Raw genomic sequence first — 17522 nt, forward strand, 5'->3', positions numbered from 1 at the left:
GTCAGAATTTTTCCTTTGTTCCTGGTTCAATAGTTATTTCTAATACTATTTTTAAAGCTTTTACTAAGTTCTAGGATAGACATTCAGATAAAGGAAAGTACTGAGTTTTTCCTCAGCTGTTTTTTCACCCAGTTTTAAAAGCATAAATGTGGTGATGTTCTCGAATCTCTCCTTGAGTAGCACATCTAAATCTACAGAAAATAAATAGCAACTTCTAAGTAAATAACCTACAGGTCTACCGAATCAAAATGGTGTTGCATTAGCTGTTTTATCTTGCTGCATCTTGCCTATGGCACAGTGAATAATAGAATAACATATTTAAAAATGGTTTTGGTGTTTCTTAATTTAAATGCTTTCTCTGTTTATGTTGGCAACTTTACTGTACATTTCTTACCATGAAAAAAATCCCAATATAAATCTTAAAACTATATTCTGTGAAAATATAAATAACATCGTTGACATGAGAAACAGTTCCTTGCATATACAGCTGCACACAAAAATAAAAAATGTTACCTTGAGAGAGGTCATGAAATTGCTACAGAAAAAAATTATCACCAGTGAAAATGCAGCAGTCCAAATGAAAATGGAACTAAACCAGTGTAAATATTATGCACAGGAACAGTCTGGCCTCCTATAAATAAAGACTGAGGTTCTCAAAGTCTCCAGCTTTCTTTTTGCAGACCAATCTGGATTGTTTAGTAAACGGCACAAGCAAACAAATATGCATTTAATATGGCTAAATGTAAATGTGTAGTTGCAGGAAGGGGGAACACTATCTGAGGAAGCAATGACTCTGAAAAAGATTTGGGGGTCATGGTGGATAACCAGATGAACATGGGCTCCCAGTGCAAGGCTGCTGCCAAAATGGCTGATGCGATCCTTGGATGCAGACACGGGAATCTCAAGTAGAAGTATTTTACTTATCAAGAGGATATTTTACATCTGCATTTAGCACTGGCTGAAATAATGTGTCCAGTCGGGGGTCTTGTTCATTCAAGCGGGATGCTGATAACCTGGAGAGGGTTCAAAGAGCCACAAGATAGTTAAAGGATTAGAAAACATGCTTTAGGTTATATCTTCACTAGCAATGTTAAAGCGCTGCCGTGGCAACGCTTTAACTTGGCTGTATAGTCGTGGCAGTGTAGAGCTCTCCCAGCGCTATAAAATAACCACCTCCACTAGGGAGTAGCTCCCAGCACTGGTGCACTGTCTATACTGGTGCTTTACAGCGCTGAAACTTGCAGTGCTTGGGGGGGGGTTTCACACCCCGAGCGAGAAAGTTGCAGCTCTGTAAAGTGCCAATGTAGCCTTAGTGATAGATTCCAGGAGCTCAATCTATTTAGCTTAACAAAGAGAAGGTTAAGTGGTGACTTGATCACAGTCTATAAGAACCCACATGGGGAACAAATATTTAATGGGCTCTTCAATCTAGCAGACAAAGGCATAATATGATCCAATAGCTGGAAGCTGAAGCTGGACAAATTCAGACTGAAAATAAGGCACAATTTTTTTAAAAATGAGAGTAATTAACCATTGGAACAACTTGCCAAGAGTTGTGGTGGATTCTCCATCACTGACCATTTTTTAACTCAAGATTGGATGTTTTTATTTCTGTCCAAGTGTTATACCAATAAAAACTAGCAGGACCTTATTAAGAGGGATAAGGCAAAGATGCCACATTTATTGTAAATATAATAGTAAAGCAAAAGACAAAAGCAAACAACGTTGTTTTACTACTTATTTCTATCACTACTTATTCCTTATACACACACACACACACACACATATTCATTCACACAATCATTCATTCAGGTTCTGTATAGATGTTATAGTTACCAGCCTAGACGTTGCTCATGCCAAGTTACTGGCCAGGTATCTTGGTCATGAGGATGGAGCCGAGTCTGTGTCAGATGCATCTGATGCTCCTGGAGGCTGGCAGCAGAACCATAGACTCAAAGTCCTTATTCTTTAGAGTCCAGTTTTATAGGGATTTTTCCCTATGTTAGTTCATAGGAGTTGCTTCATTCTGCTGTTGCTAAGGGCTTGGCTACACTTACAAATTTGCAGCGCTGCAAATTGCGGCGCTGCAAAGCGCCAGTGTGGTCAAAGCCCCAGCGCTGGGAGCGCGGCTCCCAGCGCTGTCCGTTATTCCCCACAGGGAGGTGGAGTACGGACAGCGCTGGGCACTTAGACTACACTTAGCGCTTCAAAGCGCTGCCGCAGCAGTGCTTTGAAGTGCTAAGTGTAGCCACAGCCTCAATCAATCAGCAGATGGCTGGCTCCATGTTATTAGATGTTTTGTTTTTCCTTCCTTTGAGGTGTGGTGGGTGGATTCCAGTTTGCCCTCCGGGGGGTCATCTGGTTGATCCCACTTGACACCTTCTTCAGCGGACACTGAATTCTTCAGGCTGGTAACTCCCTAACCATTCATTCACATACATTCTCTATCTTAATCACATTTAGTTCACTGTCTCTTTACCTTTTGGGGTGTTACCAATTTATGTGAGACTCCCTGTCTTTTAACAAGCAAAGATAAAGTGAGATGAAAACTTACAGAGGGTGGGGGTCTCTATCTATACACTATAACAGCTACTGTTTTGGCATACTTAGAGTTAATTAATGTTTAGCAAGTTTTATACAAAGTATTTCTTTGAGCTTAACAAGTTTTATACCAAGTATCTCTTTGAGCAGGCTTCACACAGACACAGCTGGTGGCTTGCAGGTTAGAGGCTAAATGTTGAGAATCACAAATTTACTTCTAACATAAACCTTAAGTTATAAAGTATCAATTAACAATAAATCAATAAATCATTTCTCATATAAACCATGTTTAATATAAACCTTTAATATCCCTACACAAGTCTCCTTTTATTTCAAGTTGAATGCAGGAAACCTATTAGAGAACACAAGCATGCAGGAAATTCAAACAATTAATAGATTTTGAACTGTCAAGCCAACAGCTCCCATTGGCTTCAGTAGACGCTGCTGGGTAGTCAGCTCATTGCACAATCTCAAAGCTGACTGTGTTGCTGTATCAGTGGGACCATGAGCACAGCAGCCACCCAAAATTCATCAGGGAAAAGGGCTCTGAAACAGTCAAGAATGAAAACCATCAGAATGGCTTCACGAGGCACAATTAGGTGCCTCTAACATAGTTGCAGCTGGGACAGAGGAGGAGAATAGAGAAATCTGCTGGGAAAGTCATCAGGGTGGATCTGGGGAATTGGAGCTGGATGCACAGGGCACAAATGAGGGGGAAAGTTGCAGCAGGTGCAGCTGTAAAGAGAGCAATGATAATAGAATAGTGGAGACCTGCCAGGGAAATGAGAGCCACACTGGGGTGAGGGGCTAGAAGAACCCTCAAGGTAACCTTGTGTGAGCACTTCAACTGGAGCCTGTGAAACTCTGGGAAGAGCAGGCAGACCATGAGAAGCAGCATGCAATGGGGCGGGCTGGCTCCTTTAGGAAAGAAGGGGGTTGGGGCCAGCCCACCCTGTTCCATGATTTGGCTTCTTAAAGAAACAGATGTTTAAGGGAGCAGCAGACAAGCTGGTGAATGGTAATCAGGGTGCTCCCTCCTGAGGGGGGTAAAAGCCCAGCTGTGAGATGAGTCTGGGGCAAGAGGGTAGCTAGCTTGGAAAGGATAAAGGAGAATGTTTGTTTGTGTAAGAAGGAGGCTGGGGGGCCCCTGAACCAAAGGGCAGGTGAGAAGAGAGGCTATGTGAAGCAGGTCTGGAGCCTGGCTACTAGTAGGCTGGGGAAGTTGGCCTTAATCACTGCACAGCCTCAGAAGGGAGGAATGTGGAGTTTCTTAAGAAGCTCAAAGGATTTGGGCCTGAGGGAATCAAGGGAAGCTGTGTATTTATCAATACTTAATAAATTGACCCCAGTATGAAGGAATGTTATGTTAATTAATTTGAGCTGCGAACAAGTTATTCTGGAAAAGCAAAAGGGAACTGGGAGTGGTGCGTTCGGTACCATGCTGTGCCATGAGGGGGCGAGAGCCAGAGACAACATGCTGCCCCACAGTGTCGACGTAAGATGATGATGGAAAGACTCCAACAGCAATGGCTGGATGGGTTCATAGGTTAGGACTGAAATGCCTTCTCTATAGTGCTCCATAAACATAGATGCCGTTAGAGTGGGAAGACAGGAAATGTCTTTCCCCCTCCCATGGCCAACTTTCAACCTGGGGGTGCTGTTCCCTCCCCCAACTTGGAGGGGAGGCAGATGACAGTGTTGAGAAGAGAGCCTGGGTTTTCTTGGAGCTAAACTGATCAGCACACTCTTTCTCTTCCTGCCCCAATGAACTGTTTAGATAATAAACTTGAAGTGCAGGAGTCAGAGACTTATGCAATCTCCTGTCAGCAGGGGCATCTGTGACTTCCTGGTGGGGAGGCAGGAGATCTGTGGTTAGCTCACATCCACCTTGCATAGTTCCTCCCACACCAGCTTTAAGGGTTTGCTGAGCTGGAAGGACCTGAGTGGGACATGAGGAAACACTAGTGGCTGGGGTAGTGGCCTCTTTTCCTCCCTACCCCTCCTTCACACACTTAGGGGATAGCTATGGGGGAGGAGGGATATGGACATGAGGTCAGTATGAAGGGTAAAAGAAACTGGCAGGACTTCATGGAGAATGAAGCAAGATTGGGGGCTGGGACTGAGAGGAAACGGGGTTGGAGCGGGTCTTGTGTGTAGGAGATAGTACTGCAGGAGTTTGGGGGGCAGGGGAAAGTGAGTCTGGTAAGACTTTCATGTGGAGAGAAGCCTGAAGGGGAAAGAGGAAAGGGTGGGGAAGTTAACAGCAAAGTGAGGGCTATTGCAATGTGGGAAGAGAGCTACTTGGACTGTAGCATAGGGAGAAAGGCAGGACAAGATCTGAGTTAGTGAGTGCTGGGGATCTTGGTATTTTTAAAACCTTTTTGTGGTTGCAGTAGAATATCTCTGGCCTTCCCAAAATGACTCTACAGATTTATGGAGTGGGACACTTTGACTCTGGGGATGTCAGCTATGCCTTTCTTAAGTATGGTGTGTGAGTTTGCAGTGTTTAACTTTTGTGACTAAAGAACAGGATATTTAAAATGAAAAATTACCAAACTAAAAGGTCTTGTTTGCTTAAAAAAAAGTCAATAATTGGTCAAGCTAAACAAGGTACAACCTGTTTGTGCTCCTATTATCATTGGGGCTAACCTAATTCTTTCCCTCCCGAAATTTCATAAACCTGTGTGTGGGAGCACTGAATTTAGGCAAGTGTTATGTGTGGACCAAAGTAATCTTTAGCTCTGATTAGTATAACTTGCTTGTTATCTTCTAATGAGGTTCACTTTTCTTTGGCTGATTTGTGTGTGGCTTTCCTTTTTTCAGATGGTGAAATGTTTTTGGTTGGGGGAAAACACTGTATTCACAATCAAAGCAATTAAAGAGTAATAGACATTTTAATTAAATAATAATCATGACAGGATTTCAACTCTGAATTATAAAGCAGCACACACTTGATGCAGGTAATCATTGGCTAGTATCATTAGGTATTTTACAGGAGGACTCCTATGGTTTCCAACAGGAATATATTGAAAATTACAATTAAGACACATTAAAAGAGGTATAAACTTTATATAGTTCAAATATGGCCTGTTTTTAAATCAGACTATAATTGACGAGTATGTAACATTTCAGGCAAATCATTCCTGGTGTAATCTACTATGCTTTGTTTCTACCACATCCTCAGATCCTCCTATTAATAGATGTAGCTGTATGTGGAGTTAGAAGGAAGTGGAGCAGGGACAGTTGTGTAGTTCACATGAGCTTTACTAAATCTAGGCTCAGTCCCCAGTGAGATATCTTTACTCATTTGGATTTTATTTATTTTTTACATCACCACTAGTTCTAAAACTTTTTAAAGTAAATATTGATTTTGTAGTAATAATGTGTCTCCAGTAGAGAGCACTACTGGAATTGCCTTCTCTTAAAGCTTACCTATTTAGTTAACATTTCTATTTCTAAAGTTTGTAATATTAGGATGTGGAACACTGGGCTGGATCTTGGATTGAAGTTGTCTAGCCTGTCCAAATCAATGCATTTCTGAGACTCTATTAAGTAGAGTTTGAAACAAAAATAATTGAACACAAAACAGCAGGATCTCTATTAATTGTTATATTAAGATTTGCATACAATATGAGGCAGCAGCAGGAGATCAAGTGGCTCATTTGTGCTGGATACTCAATGGTTAATTGAAGGTCTTTTATTCAGAAGCTGACTGACAGCCTGCAGTCTGAATGGCTAGATAAAGTAAAATGTTGGCTGATGACACGGGAGGCTTTAAAAATCTTGTCTTTCTGGGATTAATCCTAATCTTGATCTTTGTTCTTGGGGTTCAAACTAAAAAACAGAACCCCTAACTATAGTTCATTTTAATACACTACAGTTAAATAGCTATGCAAATATGACAACATCTTAATCAATTTGCTACTTGTATGTAGCCTAACTCGTATCTGCTGACTTTGCTGACAAATATATTTTTATTTTTATTTTTACTCCTGCTAGCCCTGCAGATCCTAGACAGCTGTGTTGAGTTAATGTCATCTTACTGAAGTTAGAATCTTTATTACATATGATGGAGCATGAACCAGAAAGAGCAAACTTGCCTTTCAGATCTCAATCTGACTTTACAAGGCTGGCCGTTTAAAATAACAATCTTGTTACTGAAACTGAGCAAATTAAATGAGTCCGTGAGTGACTTAAAAAAATAAAGCCCTGTTATGCCATTTTTAGTATTTTTTTCAGTGTATTACTGTATTTCAAATCCATGTCTCAGGCAGAACGCTTCCTACCCTGCTGCCCAGCAGTCAAATGGAGCTGGCTACCAGCAGCTCAGTGAACTGTTACTTCCCGCACACCCCTCCCCCCCTTGGCTTCATCTCTGTGCTCCAGAATCTAAGGTTTTATTTAAAAATATAATATAGTCTTTAGGGTTACAAAACAATTTTCACAATGTGAATAGTGTAAATAGATCCCTCAAAAGTGGGGACAGTTTGAAACAATAGTAATGAGAGAGATGTGACTTACATTAGTTCTTCTCAGTTGGGTATGAACTCTGAAACCTACTGATAAAGGTGTTGTCCCGGACATAATTAACTAGTTCATTGCTGGTAAGAGATGCAAGGAGGAAGTGTAACAATCATATTATGAAGATCTGCACAATCTACTGTGAGTGGCATTTTGTTTTGAGGAGTCAAGTGGGTGGGGTTTGGTTGAGGGTGATGCTTGAGAGCATAGTATTATCTTCCTTCACAACTCCCCATATTTATTCTTTCTACTTTCTTATTAATTAAAAAGATTCCTAGTGTCAGTATCTAGATATGGAAAAAAGAGTGTTTCATGCAAGGCTAAACCAATAGCTAATGTGTATCTTTCATTGCTAAGGTAGACAAAACCCTTGGTTAAACAAAAAATCTAAAAGTTCATTTAAAAATAAAAGCAATAACAAAGAAAACATTCCAAGTTAAATTTGGTGTATTGCTTTAGGGAAGTCATCAACCAGAATGTTTCATTCAGACTTAAGCTTGCACAATAACTGCCAAGTTAAACAGTTCAACAATATCTCCAACCTAGTGACTGAGTTCTTTAAAGCCAAATCTTTAATATTTACATTAAAATTTGCATATAAAAAAAATCCACTTCTCACTCAGCAAGAACATTTTTCTTGGAGAGAAGAATCACAAATTTATTTTTTCCTGTACAAACACTCTTTGTATTTCTAGGGGACCAGTTATAGGTGTTGAGGAGATAGTTGTGTGTTGATTGGTGCTTGGTAAATTTTAATAATACAAATTCAGTTGTATGTCAGACCTGCGCATTGAGTCCTAAAAATCTATCCTGGGGTGAAATCCTGCCCCTGATGAAGTCAGTGGGAGTCTTGCTATTAACTTCTGTGGAGGCAGGATGTCACCCCTGGGTTGCTTCTTACAGGGAAGACCATTGTTATTCAGGGTGTGGCAAAGAAATAGTGTGTTTGTATAAACTTACGTACTGAATATGAATGAATATTTGCATGTATTCATGTTAAGAAAAAAAATAATATGGGGCCAAATAAATCCCAGGTGTAACTCCACTGACATCAGTGGAATTGCTCCAGGGATGTGTTTGGCCATTTATGTTTCTGGGGAGTCAAGCCATTAAAAAATTAGTAACGTACAGCTATAAACTAGAGCTTATAATTCTCACTTCTAGTTGAAACCTGACAAAGTCGGTACTATAGCTATGTAAATGTCTAGAAAGAAAGTGGTGCAGCTCTTCTGACAGACCAATGTATGAATCAGAGCAAGGGGCTAGAGCCAGCACTGCTGTGTTCTGTTTCCTGCTTTGATGCTGACTTGCTAGGTGGCCTTGGGCAAGTCACTTTACTTCTCTGTGCCTCATCTTCCCCATCTGTGAAACGAGGATAACACTTCATGCCTCACAACATGGCCATGATGGTGTTAGTTGTAAAGCATTGGAGCTCCCTGGGTGAAGGGTGCTCTAGAAGGACAAAATATGAATTCTTTGTTATTAAAAAATCTCTAATCTCTACCGCATTCAAAAAAATTCAGTTACCAAATATCTTCTAAATGTTTTCAATTCAATAACCTTTTATGGGGAAAAACAAAGGAGAATCCCAATTTTCAGTAAAGGTAAGATGAGAGCACAAACTGGTATATCCCAAATAGAACCCATGGTGGAAGGTAGTTCCTATAGTTATAGCTGGTGCTTGTCAGCTCCTACTAAGACTGGCATTTTCCCATTGCATGGCTTTCAGAGATAACTGGCATTTCCTTGGCAATAGCAAAAGAGATTCACATTAACACTGTTTTTGTAATGGATTGAAGAGGCAATAGGCAATTTTCACAGCTGGCAAAGAACCCGTACAGTGTGATATAGGAACCTTTGTGGATATCTGGTAATTTTACCTTTGGCAATCTTCTAATCATATTTTTAACTGATAGCCAGTGATCACGCATGTGGCTTCTGATCCTGGGATAGCGAGACAGAATAAAATCCTATTTTTAAAACAATTGTTTGAATTTGAACTGTGTAAGTGTGAAGGAACAACTGTAAAGGTGCACACTTTACCCTATATCTGTAATCAAGTTTGAACACACATCGTTTCCTTTTTACATTGGAATGTACGGAACTTAGTGACCTGCAAAAGGGCAGATACAATTCTGTGGGCTGCAGTTCACTTCATGCTTTGTAAAATAAAGCAAAGTTTTCATAATAGATTTTTATGGGCTTATTCTCTCCTAACAAAGCATGGTGTGTTTAAAACATTAGTCTCTCTTATCTGGGAACATCTAAATTAAGAGCAGCTGGCAAAAGCTGAACACAGATGAGACTGAGGTGATACTGGTAAGAAGAGGGGAGGAAATGTATTTTGTGTAACATTCCCCACTCTCGAAGGTGTATGCCCTCAGATTAAGTCAGTTTACAGCACTGAGGTCCTTTTTGGATTTCTCAGTGCTATGGATGCCAAATAGCGAGGCAGCAGGATAACTGAGTCTCATCCTGTCCCATACTGATCTGGTCACGCATCCATGCACTTGGGACTCCAGTCTTGAGTATTTCAATTAATAGGAATGAAGCAACACATCCTTAAAAAGCTCCAACTGCTATAAAAATCCCAGAGCCAGCCTGTTTAGCAATACAGGTCACTGTGAACACATCATCCTGATGCTCCAGCCTCTGCACCGGCTCCTCTTTAAATACATATCTCTGTCCTGATAGTCAAAGCCCCCTCCAGGATTAGCCCGAACTACCTAAGAGATTGCCTCTACCCCTGTGGCCCTGACCTCCCATAGCAGCTGTATTCCACTGCAACTATAAAACTCCCAAGCAATAGAAGTCTAGTGAATATAGGAGACAGAATTTTTGTGGGAGCTAGACTGTTGAACTCACTATAAGAAGAGAGAATGACCACAGGGCTCATAGCATTCAGAACTAACCGCAAAACTCATTTCTTATACCTGGCTTTTCTGCAGTAAATTCCTCAGTCCCTCTACTTCTCTCCCTGCCTTCCCCCAATTATCTAACCAAAGTAATTTACTCCTACCTGCTAGAAGGGAGAGCAGGAGAGAGAGATCAATATTTTTTTTTGTTTAAAATTCTTGCCAGGCATTCAGATGCTGTGATGATGTGTGCCAGATAAGAGCCTAACTAGATAAACCACCTGCAGAGCTTACTCATGTCTCAACCACCCATGAGCAATCCAGAGACATCAAACATGTGTGAATGAAATTTTATACAGCATCACATTTTATATGGATTTTTAATTCATTCAGTGTTTGTAGCATGATTAACACAGAGATTAGAAGTTTGTGTATGTTATATTTGACTAATGCCCGGCTTAAATGATTTCGTATGAATATTATGATCTCAGTTCTTTCTTCCTTTAGTTTGTAAATTCCATGGGTCAGGGACTAAGTCTTACTTCATGTACAATGGTGATCATATAATAGTTTTTAGTAGACTTCAGTTCTCTCTGCATAGAATCTGTTGTACTGGCAAAAGAATCTCAAATTCAGTATTTTAGCTATAAAAGAATATTTTATAACCCAGCAGCAGACGTTGAAGCTTTAACAGGCTCCTGCTTTTTAAATCTAAACCATTGTTTAGTTTCTATAAGAACATTTTTAGGAACAGAAAAAAGCTACTCAGCATAATATGCAGTCCTTATATTAACCTAAGTCCCATCATGCATCAGTCACCGCAGTATTCTGTCCCTTCCATTTTCCAAATTAGCTTTAGGAGTCTGTTGGATTCATTTAGTTCAGTCATCCTTTCCCAATAACTTTTGGACAAATTATGAGGTGAAGTCAATAGGAGCTGCTTATGGTCCAGCAGTACCCTAAGGTTCCTACCCTAAAACAAGGTAGGAAGCCTAATCCATCATGAAAAATACTTAATTCTTAATTGTCATCTAAACAGAATTGCTAGGATATTTTAGTGTTTTGATGTTTTGAAATATCTATGCACTGTTTATTGGTATTAAAACTGATACAAAGTTGGGTGATTTTTCTAGTTAAGTGTTGAACAGTACAGTGAAAGCACCTTGGAAAAAAGTGACTTGTGGGATCTGTTCTTATTGACTAAAAATTAGATGGCACTGTAAACCTTCTCTGTGGACTAAAGAACAATTAGCTCTAAAGTCTTATTCATAGGAAACTATTAATCTTCTTGGATCAGAGTAGTGTTGTCTGAGAGGGTAAAATTGCCACCCATAAAAGAGGGGTGCCAAATCCTACTACATAGTGAGCAGCAGACATGTCAAACCTGCGAAAAAATGCAGAAATTGGGCTTGTTTTTGGCTTGTGAGTTGCTTGTTGGCTAGTTTTTGGCTTGTAGCTTGTTGCTTTTTTTATCAGCTTCTGGCAAGCAGGGACATGGGGGTATAGAGTCAGGGTGCACAGCGAGCCCACCACAGTCCCAGACTGCACGCCGGGGGGATCTAGTCACATAGAGTATTTGGGTTCTTAGGGATTGGCTTGTTTTAGCCTTGTTTTGAAATGAGATTAGCTTGATTTTTGACTTATTGTGAAAGTCGGGGTGCTTATTTACTGTCTGAAAGTTGGCAACTGTGCTAAGGAGGCGGGCATATCCCCATCACATGGTGAAGTGATGAGGGGGCAACAAGATGTGAAAACTTGCATTAGTTGATAAGGCATTGTAATAAAAAAATCTTGAAAAACAAAATGGGTCTCCTCTCACTCCAGCTGATGTCAATAATGAAACTCTCAGTGATTTATCAAGATAAGATGATGCATGGTACTGTTACACAAACATCCCATAAATCATTCATCAGTTATATATTGAAGGTCATGAACTTATGTTGTGTTTTCAGAGCTTCCATAGGTGCAGTATAGGAGGTGAAAATTGCTTTGCTTGGTGTTTCTTATGCAATAAAACTGGTTTCTTTTCTCATGCTGCATTTTGGTAGAATTGTTCCTTTTAAAAGGTGTTGGATTTACCAGAACTGTAGGTTTGATGGGGTTTGTTAGAACTGGGCCAGCACTGGTCATATCACAATTAAGAGATCCCCATTAGATTGAACTTGAATCACTTTAGGAAAGTTGTCAGCTCAAATCACTTGATTGCAGGCATTTTTGAGTTACCTGATGATAGTGAGGTTGGGTTGCAGGCTTCAGGAATAGAGCACCAGGGCTTAATAGATGAGATAGGGTTGATCTGGATGTTCTGACTGACTTCTTCTGTTTCATATGCGTTGACTGCCATCCTTATTGCAGCCTACCAATTGTCAATGCTCACCTCATTTTAATAGTAGGCTATAATACTCTCTTGCTATGGGAGCACCCATAGCAGAGGATCTCTTCAGTGCATCTATCCACAGGCCTTGATTAATGCAGCTACTTCCTCCTAACATCTGTATAAATAATTTAGTCTGCAGAAAGTAGGGTGAGCAGATAGCAAGTGTGAAAAATTGGGACACTTTTTTTTTTTTAGGGAGGAGGTGGGGGAGATATAGTTGCGTATAGAAGACAAAGCTCCTAATATCAGGATATCTGGTCTCCCTAGCAGAAAGCTACAACTCCGATGACTGACTCTGATTCAAAGGATATGAATTCCAGCAGCACAGTCGCCTTCTCACTTAGCAGCTGTCCTCATTTCTCAGGACCTGCTCTACTGGAAGAGTGGGTGTTGGAGAGGTCAATGGGTGTATTCCTTCCTCTTTTCAAAAGGTACCATAGCATCATTAATGTCCATCTGGCCAGTTACCAGAGACTAGCGGAAGGGACCTCAATCTAGTGTTCCATTCAAGTGGTCAGTCATTCTAGCTCTCCTGTAGTGTTGTGGGACAGAGTCAAGTAAGAAACCCAGGCCTTATAGGGTGTTTGACAGAGGCAGTGACAGTTTATCCTAGAGGCCAAGAGTGCTCCCTTTACCAAATGACCTATACCCTGGGCCTAGAAGACACTTCTAATGGAGGGTAGTGTTAGAACAGGGAGTAAAAATAGATCTAGCTAATGGAACACATGAAGACAATGAAGACAAAATGTTTTTCTGAATATAGGAAGAATTTTGTCTTCACTTGATGGTACTATATGGAAATGATGAAAACAAAAGGAAACTCCCTATCAGGAATGACTGACACATGGGGAAGGGAAGGGAACAGAAAGAATATGCAAAAAATTTTGATGGAGTTAAAACAAGCAAAAAAAAGTTGACAGCAACAGTAAAAGAAGCAGAATAACCTTTTCTGAAAGAGGGGTGGGAGGAAGCTGAATTATATATAGCCCAGCAACAACATGCGTAAATACGCTAATCAAAGCAAAGCTCTGCAACAGCCTGGCAAATAGCAGAGGACATCACATCAGACTAAAATGAACCATGAAAAATGCAAGCAGGCAGCACCAGGAGACAAAGACTGCCCAGAGCTGTTTGGTGTTGTAACTTCTTCCACATGAGAGTGGTGGATTGGCAGCACTTGCTCTCAAATATTATTTTTGGGCTGCTCACCTCCAGTTGCTGGTGACGTGGCTTCAGGGAAAAAGGCTCTGCATTTTTAATATGCCATGTAAATTGCACAACCCATAGGAGCCCAAGAGGGTTCTGTCTATGATCACTAGAAATGAGCTAATGCTGCTGACAAAGGACAGTGCTCACCGTGAAGCATTTGTTACTTGGGGAAAAAAATCCTTAAACATCGGCAGTCTGCTCTAAGGTGTTTCCATTCTTTAGACTTTAGCATTAAGGACTTTGGGTGCTGGGGGTGCTGCTGCACCTCCCTGGCTTGAAGTGGTTTCTATCATATACAGAGTTTTACAGTTTGGTTCAATGGCTCTCAGCACCCCCACTACACAAATTGTTCCAGCATCCCTGGACTCTAGACTGTCTGTTAGCCTATCTAGATATGTATAGTATGTTTGGCATAGTAGTATCAGTGTGTCATACAACATTTGAATCAAGACAAATTGGTAAATTTTGCTGGCTTATGTTATCATCCCCTTATTCCAGAGACCCTTCAGCATTATCTACTGGTGTAGGGTTTTATTCTCCCCTTTTCCACAGGCCACAGTCCACATATTCTGTCACTTTTTAGAAACAAACTGAACAAGATGAGTTGTATCTTTCCAGGATCATATTCTCCATTCCCACTTTTAGCACTCTGTGAGTACAGAGAATAAATAACATCAATATTGTTATTAGAAAAATGACATACTAATTCTTTAATAGAATTGGAGTTTAATCTGTTTGAGTATCAAATACAGAGCATCTGAAAAAGAAGATCTCTTATTTATACCACCTTCTTGTATTGGACAAATATACTGGTCTGGAGAGGGCGGTAAAAGTCAAGTTAGGGAAAGGGCTAATTCTGAGTACCCAGAAGATAAATGAAGGGATATTTGCAAGCAAACAAAGAGCAAACTCCTGAGGTCCTTACTCCAGGCATGATCACCCCCTTCTGTGGGAAAACTTACAAGAGGTGCTAGAGGGGAGGAAATCTCCACAAGATTTCCTCATAGAGTTTTGTTCCCCCAAGTTGTTCCACTGAGACAGGTGGAGTGTGTGTGTGTGTTTCATTTCCTCAATGAAACAGGACATGGGATTTACTGCAACCCCCAGAAAGCCTCTGGGATCCACAAGGTATTTGGAGGTGGCCATGGCCACCTGCACTGAGCACTATACCACAGGAGCCACATCGCCATGTTATTTCTGCAGCTCAGGCTCAGCTACAGCCTCAGTCTGTTACATTTCTTCTATGAGCTCCTTTGCATAGGGAGGGAGCAAAGGCATGTTGCATGCTTCTGAGGCTGGTTATATCTCTGTCTCCCTTCTGGTATCTCTGAGGGCATCCTCTAATGTGTTAGGCCTTATCCTCTCACCTGTCTCAGGGGGGAATTTTGCACTTCCTACCACTCTTTGCCTGGGCCCTGGGAACAGCACCCCATTTGTGCCAGTCACTTTACTCTACAGATCTAACTGGATTCAGGCACCTGCAATTCTTCCCTTTGAGAGTCTCTGACCACTAACGTATAAACAGGGTGACCAAACAGCCATCTTAAAACAAAAGTGTTTTTATTTAGCAATAGGAACAAATGTTTAGAGAAAAATTATCTTAAAACAACAAGCAATCTACAAGTGTGGCTATCTTACCTAAAGTCATACTATCCCCTGATTGTGACCTAGATAGGCTTAGTGGGTTCCCATGTCTCAGTCCGCTTCCACTTTGCTCTCCCTCCCACTGGGAGACACTCTCTCTCAAAACCTGCCCTCATTCTTTGTTTGCCTTGGTCATTCCTGGTTAAACCAGTTTCGGAGGCTGGCTAGCACTGACACAGTCATCAAAGCTAATAATTCTGGCATTGCCCTTGACAGAGTTGTTAAGTGTTTGAGAGTAGGTGGCTATCTTGAGCCATTCTTCTCTTTATTGCCTTGCTGTATCCAAACAAACCTCAGTTGAGTTCAGCCAATATTATAGTGTCAGGACTTCTGTTTAAAGGTGACCTTGCTGAGTCCCCTAAAGTTGATGTGCCTAGCTGGATTTCTTGAAATTTAGCATGTATCTGAAGAGTGCAGAGTAGGGTTAGTGACCCAAGTTTGGGATTGTTTGAGCTAGAGGCATAAGATAAAAGCCCTGAAAATTTTTTTTAGGTGTGGTTTGTTTGTTTTTTTTCTCAGAGCTAGAGCTCAAACTATTAATGTGATGCAGGTCAGAAAGATCTGAATCTCAGGGTAATGCATGGCACCCACTAAATCTCGGGGGGACCCAAACTGAGACTGGTATTTAAGAAAATTTACATTTTTGCTATGCACATGTGCCAGTATAGAAAAATGGCTAGAGGTCCGAGGGTTTCCATTCCTGCCATTTTATACGCTTTAAAAGCTCAACTCTTGTGGTTTAAAATCCAAATGGTGACTTGGATTGTTTTGAAACTTGGTGTGCCTCCTGGGGGAAAAGGGATTTGTAATAGTGATCCAAATTTGGAGTCATTTGACTGAGGGGTTCCCAAGTTACAGCCTCTTGCCCCCAAAATAGTTTCTTTCTGCTGCCTTCTATTGTTAAACTGAGATAGACTTGTCAACTCAGACTGAAGCTATTCCATGAGATATTTTCCCCAACATTACTTAATGTTGTTTTCTTAAAATATCCTCTCAAAATCTCCTGGATTGCTATCAATAGTCACTAGGAGATCGATTCCAATTCAGGGAGACTCCAGGCCAATCCTGGAGGGTTAGCAACCCTAAACTGAGAAAAGAACAGGAGCACTTGTGGCACCTTAGAGACTAACAAATTTATTTGAGCATAAGCTTTTGTGGGCTACAGCCCACTTCATCAGATGCATGCAGTGGAAAATACAGTAGGAAGATAAATATATATATACACACACACAAAGAGAACATGAAACATGGGTGTTTTAATACCTTATTTTTATTGCACTTGTAGCCCATTTCATGACTTTGCATGATTTGCATGCATGATTTATCTCTGTCATATAAGATGATAAATTTGCATGCTAGGATTCTATTTTCCCTTTTTGTCACTAACAACAAAAACAGCATCCTGAGCCCAGCCCCCATCCTGAGCCCTCCAAGCCTGGCACTCCATGCGATCGCCTGGGTTGCCTGCCCCTAAATCCAGCCCTGAGGGCAGATGTAGGACTGAGAGCACTTGTTAAAATCACCATATTCAAGTTTGTGAGAGTGAGCAACACCAATGGTCAAGCAGACACAGGAATCAAAAAATCAGAAGGCAGAAAAAAAATATATATATTTTAAAATTTTGGCAGGATACTGTCTCAAGATTTTTGAGCCTTTTGAGGTTGGCTATACTAAGAAAAGAACCTTCAATTAATACAAGACACTGATTTGTTCTATTTAATTTTATTCTGTTTCTATAGCAACAGTTAGGCTACATAAAAGGAATGTTAATTATGATATATGGTAAAACAGAAATTGAGAACTGTTTTTCTGAAGGAAAGTTTCAAGGTTCTTGAAAGATTTTCTGGAAGTACCGAATGAGAGGTGGATTACCTTTTTGTGGGGCCGTGGGCCAGAGAAAGTGGGGGCCTCTCCCCTCCCCTCCCCTTCTGCCTGTAGTCTCCCATGCCTGCCCAGCACTCCTGACAGGGAAATGGGGTCAGGGTGTGGGATTTGCCCCGCCCTCACGCCTGGTACTCCTGCTGGGGAGCAGGGTTGAGTGTGGGGGCTTCCACAGCTCCCCAGCAGGGGTGCCAGGCGGGCAGAGCAGGTCGGGGGGTGGGGGGCCATTTTTCCAGGGCCCCCTCAGTTGGCAGGGGCCCTTGGGTGCAGGTCCCATTTGTACAGTGGCTAATCTGCCACTCTACAGAGTATGTTACAACTACAGCTTTGTTTCTGAGCAGCCTGTTTTTGCATTACCTGAGTAAATAAGAGAAAATGTTCTTAGCCATTGTTCTCGCAACAGCTAGAATTTTCATCATGTACTACTGGTGCAAAGATTTCTTCCATGGGACTAATGGAATCAACACTTGTTGGCTTCTAGAAAAGATCATGAA

The 17522-nt window shown here is 41.0% G+C and overlaps 1 long non-coding RNA gene across 1 annotated transcript in view; it reads right to left on the bottom strand.

The window, feature by feature from the left end:
• The window catches only part of LOC123371669, a 70618-nt gene continuing 53096 nt past the window's right edge, over window positions 1–17522 (bottom strand). The window contains exon 4 of the long non-coding RNA XR_006579895.1: window positions 1–1013. This is a non-coding gene — a long non-coding RNA (uncharacterized LOC123371669). The remainder of the gene's footprint in view (window positions 1014–17522) is intronic.

Source organism: Mauremys mutica, chromosome 5, assembly GCF_020497125.1.
Source record: "Mauremys mutica isolate MM-2020 ecotype Southern chromosome 5, ASM2049712v1, whole genome shotgun sequence".
NCBI lineage: Eukaryota > Metazoa > Chordata > Testudines > Geoemydidae > Mauremys > Mauremys mutica.